At 39.9% G+C, this 6,421-nt stretch overlaps 1 pseudogene; it reads right to left on the bottom strand.

The window, feature by feature from the left end:
* LOC111140212 overlaps positions 1-4,419 on the bottom strand; it is a 28,284-nt pseudogene extending 23,865 nt beyond the window's left edge.
* Positions 4,420-6,421: the final 2,002 nt, after the last annotated feature.

The following is a 6,421-nucleotide window of genomic DNA, read 5'->3' as shown; positions in this document are numbered from 1 at the left end:
AAAGAAAGATAAATAAATAAATAGAAGTGGAAGGAAAAAAAAAGAATGTGTACAGAATATACGCAGTGAGCTTTAAAGGCAAGTACATTTGTCTAATGAGATAATGCAAAATACAATGCAAGGAGGGAGATCAGATATAGAATGAACATTCCGTTAACTCGGTAACAAAATGTTCAGTGCCATCAGTAGCTCTTCTGTGGGTGTGTAAACCTGGCAATTCACAGACCTGTACCCCTGGGGATAAAAATATATTAGATGTTTATAAAAAATAAAATAAAAAAAAGAAAGAAAGATAAATAAATAAATAGAAGTGGAAGGAAAAAAAAAGAATGTGTACAGAATATATGCAGTGAGCTTTACATTTGTCTAATGAGATAATGCAAGATACAATGCAAGGAGGGAGATCGGATATAGAATGAACATTCCATTAACTCAGCAACAAAATGTTCAATGCTATCAGTAGCTCTTCCATGGGGGCTTTGAGATTTTCTGCTCCACTCTGCTCAGTTTCTTAGTCCTCATCCAGTCCTGAAGCCACCAGAGGAGGAGCTGAGGGCTGATGGGGCTCCTTAATCAAGAATACAGTGAATGTGTGTGAAGTGATCCCTGGGAAACAAGGCTGGGTTTAGAATTTGGTCTAAGATAACATCTGGACATTTCAGAGGTCACAAAAGGACCTGGGGTCAAGGGTTAACACAGCTGAGGTCTGCAGTCTGAGACACAGAGCCAAGGAGCAGCTTCGGGTGATTTCCGCCATCTTTTACACTTGGGAAATGTAGCTCCTACTCCTTAGCCTCTTCCCGTGCCCTCTGGTCTAGTCATTCCCTCTCCCCCTTCACTTTCAGGTTCCTCTAGCAGACAGTTTTCCTAGACTGACCAGGTAGCTTTGAGTATGGGCTTTAGGCTTATGGTAACTTCTGAGGGGTGGATAATCCCATAATGATAAAGATTAGGATCCATATTTGTAATCCAAGACAAGGTAGATTTTGACTGCTTTCATTAAACTTATTTCATTAGATGATTAGAATAATCATTTAAGCCATTTGGTTCATAGTTACTCCCTTAATGCATTTTTTTTCACCTAGAAAGGTTTACTAATGTTTTATGATTCATGTATAATTTTGAAGAATATTTATCAGACTCGAAGAACTTCCCTGATAACTCGAGTCTGGTCGTGGCGACAAACTGTGCCATTTGGAAAAACTTGAAAACTTTCCTGACCACTTGTTTGAAGTTTGCTGTTTATTTTGATCAGCATGTTCACTTGGCTACCCCTGTGGAAATGTTAGAAGGGTCTTCTTTCAGTTCCTTTCTGGTCCCAGGTAGACACAGATGAAGTGAGTTCCTCCAAACAAAAGCAACAGAGTGAGAGAATCTTCCACCTATCATCCGAGCCAGCCTTGTCTTAACATCTTACAGTTCAAGTTTCTATGGCTTGATTTGTTCTAATTCCCAGGACCTGGAATATTTCTTCTCCTTTTTATTTATACTGTTGCTATAATTTGTTTAGAAATTCAGGAAGTGCGGAAGAAAAGTTAAGAGAGAAATCAGTTATCTCCATTTTGGGAAACCAAAGAGCAAAGTGGTTTTGTTTATTAACTTGATGTTGTATGTTTGAGTAACAGTTGTTGAGAGCTTAAGGTCTTTTTCATAGAGTCATAATCTCTGAATTTCACATAAAACAGTATAAGGTCCAGATACAACTTAGTTTTCAAACTGCCACCCCAAACTAAAAACAAAAATGAAAAAAAACCCCAAACCCCAAAACCTCAAATGAGAGCTATTCCTATTCACATGAAGAAATACTGTAATGATCATCAGCCTTTCAACAACATGGGATTAATTATCCCAGTAAAAAGAACAATACCCCTAATCTATTTTCATGCTTCTATGTCTCTGATGGAGCCAATTTACAAATAAAGGCTGACATTTTACTTTGCAGTTCTCAGCCTTGCCAATCCCCCACGACAATTGTGCCAGCCTGCCAGTTTGGGAAAATACACTAAAAATAACTCGGAGTTAAGAGTTCTCACACTAGTAGCTATAAACTCATGTTTTCTCGATCAGGAGGTAATCCTCTTTTGATTTCAGAGTAAGTAAGAAATGCGAAATGCATCAAGAGAAGACCATTCTCCTCTTCTAAGATTGTGATGCAATTTATGTCCTACACAAGGATCCTCAGAACCTGCTAGACTAGAGGCTTGAGGGTCAGGACAGACTAATGGTTCAGGGCTCCCGTCCTCCCCCTGTTGACCTAGCAGAGTTTCCACTGTCTGAAGGATTTATCAGTTACGTTCTTATACTAATTTACCTAATGCAAAAAGATTCTCCTTCATCTGTCATGCTAGTGCCAAAGAGGAAAGGCCTATGGTTTTTGAGTAGATTATACTTTTGATGGAAGTTGCTGGAAAGACTGTCTCATTCTATGGTTGAGGGGAAAAAAGGAGTTTTTTGTGTTTGTTTTAAGTTTAAAGTAGTATGCAGTGGGATAGTTAAGTTGGCTACCTGGGACAGTGAGATCTGACTTCTGGCCCTTCTGCTACTTATTAGGAAAAGGGAGAAAGTAATTGATGCATGCCAAATAATTCCCATAGAGTGGGAATTTATATACATTATCATTAACCTGCTCATTAGTCCTGTGATGTAGGGATTAACTTCCCAGTTTTATAGGAAATAAAAGGAGGCTCTAGCTTTCAAGAGAGCACACACCTGCTCTTGCTCCCAAGCCTGTACTATTTCTTATTACCTGTCCTGTCTCAGCAGACATGAGAAACAGTGGAGATAAACCATGAGTGCAAAGGTTAGTATTATTATTGTCATTTTCAGGTATTATAGAGATAACCAGATGGATGGCTCATTCAAGGTTATGTAAAAGTAAATGACAAAGGAGAAGGTGTGCAGAGGAAAACAGAGTTCATGACCATACCCAAAGAACAGAAAGAAGGTTTAGGCTGAAGAGGCAAGTAAATTCACTTCACTGTCCTCACATTTTCTTTTGAACCCAACCTTATGGGCTTTTATTTCATCACTCCACCAAATATATATTTATCCAAGTCACCAGTGCTATCCACGTTGCTAAATCCAGTGGCCATTGGCCAGTTTCTCAGTCCTCTTTTTGCTTGACCTAAAGGAATGTTGATCTTCTCGTTGAAACACTTCCTTCCAGGACAGTATATATTGACTATGTTTCTGACTCTGTGCTCCGCTATCTCAGTGTCCTTTGCTGGTTGCTCATCTTCTCCATGATATATAGCTGTTGGAGCCCCATGGTATCTATCCTGGAGACACAGGATTCATTGCTCTGACCATTTTTCTTCTCTATATACATTTATTCCTTTGGTGGTCACCCTGAACTTCAGTCTTGAATGTGTGTGTCTCTCCATGGATGTCCAATACATGTCTCAAACTTAACATGGCCAAAATCAAACTGCTTAACACCTCCCCTCACCTCATTCTACTTTCTCCCAGCCAAACCTCATCTTTCTGAGATCTTACTCTTGTCAGTAAACAACAACGTAATCTTTTCTCATTGATCACATTTAATAGTGGCAAATCCTTTTAGCTCTATTAAAAAAAAAAGAAAATCCAGATTTTACATACGTTCATGATAAAAACCCTCAACAAAGTAGGCTTAGAGGGAACATACCTCAACATGTGAAAAACCCACAGCTAACATCATTCTTTTTTTTTTTTTTGCACAGGTGGAAAATGCTTTATACTTGCCTTGAATCGATGATATATGAAATATGGAGGAAACAATCTTAGAATAAGAGTAAAGGATCCCAGGCAGGGGAGCAACAGCCAGCAGCACAGTTGCAAAATACATCACCATGTCATTAAGAAACTTGTCAGGACAGGCTTGCCCAACTACCTTACTGAGTTCACAGAAAAAATGGGGGATTTCCATGCCTCTACAGAAGGACAACCGCAATGCCATTAAGCTCTGTAACAAGGAATTCTGAGCACTGATGATCCAGCACACCAGAACCAGCAGTCCACAGAGCCAGGGGTTCATGATGACTGTGTAGTGCAGAGGGTGACAGATGGCCATGAAGCGGTCATAGGCCATCACAGTCAGGAAAATCATCCCAGCCTGCAAAGAGTATATACAAAGTATATCTGTGCGATGCAGCCTGCATATGTTATGACTTTGCTGTTATTCTGAATGTTCTGCAGCATCTTGGGGACAGTGGTGGAGGTGAAACAGATGTCTACAAAAGACAGATTTGCAAGGAAGAAGTACATGGGGGTGTGGAGATGGGAGTCTGTGGTGACAGCCAGGATGATGAGCAGGTTTCCACACACAATGATCAGGTACATAGAGAGGAAAAGCCCAAATATGAGGGGCTGCTGGTCTGGTTCCTCTGATAATCCCAGAAGAAGAAAGTATGAAATTCCAGTATCATGGCTTGGTTCCATGTGGTGGTGGTGACTTGAGAGAAAATGCAGAGAAATGTGTGTGTCAGGAACTGCTTTTGCAAGGGAATAGCTACCTGAATGGTTCTGGAGTTTTCTATAAATACAGAACACGCTCAAAACCACCATATCTTAGGGCACCTGGGTGGCTCAGTGGGCCAAAGCCTCTGCCTTCGGCTCAGCTCATGATGAGGGTCCTGAGATCGAGCCCCGCATCAGGCCCTCCGCTCAGCGGGAAGCCCGCTACCTCCTCTCTCTCTCTCCGCCTGCCTCTCTGCCCAATTGTGATCTCTGTCTGCCAAATAAACAAACAAAATCCTAAAAAAAAAAGCCAACCACCACATCTTAAAAAGTTCATTTCACACATCTCCAAGCTAATACTGTTTTCCTACTCTCCTTAGCTGCAAAACTCCGTATGTTCTCATTTTGCTGGAACCACTTTATGTCCTCCATTTCCTTCCTCTGTCTCATCCAACTGGACTTCCATTCCCACCATGTATCATCAACAACGAAACTTGTATTGGTGAGTCTAATGGACACTTTTCTTTTGAACACATTATATAAAATAATTATAAGTGAGTCTATGAAAAAAAATAAATGAGTCTACGTGTTCCAGGTGACCTCAGGCAAAAGTTACCAGCTTCCATTCTATCTGATCCTTTCTTGAAATACCTGCTGAGCAATGAGACTCACTTGGGGGCGGGTCTATAAGATCAAAGTCTTCATGTGGAGGTCTGAATTCACCCCTAGATGGCTGGTAATGGGGACTGAAGCTCTGTTTCCAGACAGGACAGCAGGAAGGAGTGAAGCATGGGTCCCCCAGCAGACTTAGGGACAAAAATAACAACCACATCCTGGGCAACCAAGGTTCCACAAGCTGAAGTTTAAAGTTCAGTATATCTGCTCATTAAGCACTTTTTCCATTATTACTCCCACCTTGGAGCACTCCGTTCTCTGCGGGCCACTGGTCTGGACAGAAAGGAAAAATTTCCCACTGAGACTCTGCTAACATCATTCTTAATGGGGAAAAACTGAGAGCTTTTCCCCTAAGGTCAGGAATAAGACAAGGATGTTCACTTTCACCACTTTTATTCAACATAGTATTGGAAGTCCTAGCCACAGCAATCAGACTACAAAAAGAAATAAAAGGCATCCAAATTGGTAAGGAAGAAGTATAACTTTCACTATTTACAGATGGCACGATATTATATATAGAAAGTCCTAAAGACTCCAACCAAAAACTGCTAGAATGAATAAGTGAATTTCATAAAGTTGCAGGATATAAATCAAAGTACAGAAATCTGTTGCGTTTCTATACTGAAGCAACTGAAAGAGAAATCAAGAAAACAATTCCATTTACAATTGCACCAAAAATTATAAGGTACCTAGTAATAAACCTATACTCTAAAAACTGTAAAACATTGATGAAAGAAATTGAAGATGACACAAAGATAGGGAAAGACAGTGCATCCTTATGGATTAGAACAAATACATTAAAATGTCTATGCTACCCAAAACAATCTACACATTTAATGTAATCTCTATCAAAATACTAACAACATTTTTTGATGAAGTAGAACAAACAATTCTAAAATTTTTATGGAACCACAAGACTTTGAATAGCCCAAGCAATCATGAAAATGTGAAACAATGCTAGAGGTATCATAATTCCAGATTTCAACTTATTTAAAAAGCTTATGTCATCAAAACAGTATGGTACTGGCACAAAATATGGACACATAGATCAATGGAACAGGATGGAAAGCCCAGAAATCCATCTGTGAAAAAGGAGGCAACAATATGCAATAGGAAAAAGTCTCTACAACAAATGGTGTTGGGAAAACTAGACAACTACATGCAAAAGAATGAAATTGGACCACTTTCTTTTTTAAGGTTTTATTTATTTATTTAACAGAGAGAAACAGAGATCACAAGTAGGCAGAGAGGCAGGCAGAGAGGGAGGGGGAAGCATGCTCCCCGCTGAGCAGAGATCCCAACATGGGGC

This window comes from Enhydra lutris, unplaced genomic scaffold (genome assembly GCF_002288905.1).
Source record: "Enhydra lutris kenyoni isolate GAN:26980312 unplaced genomic scaffold, ASM228890v2 scaffoldscaffold253, whole genome shotgun sequence".
Classification (NCBI taxonomy): domain Eukaryota; kingdom Metazoa; phylum Chordata; class Mammalia; order Carnivora; family Mustelidae; genus Enhydra; species Enhydra lutris.
The sequence above is the reverse complement of the archived record's forward strand: the minus strand, read 5'-3'. Positions and strand labels throughout refer to the sequence as shown.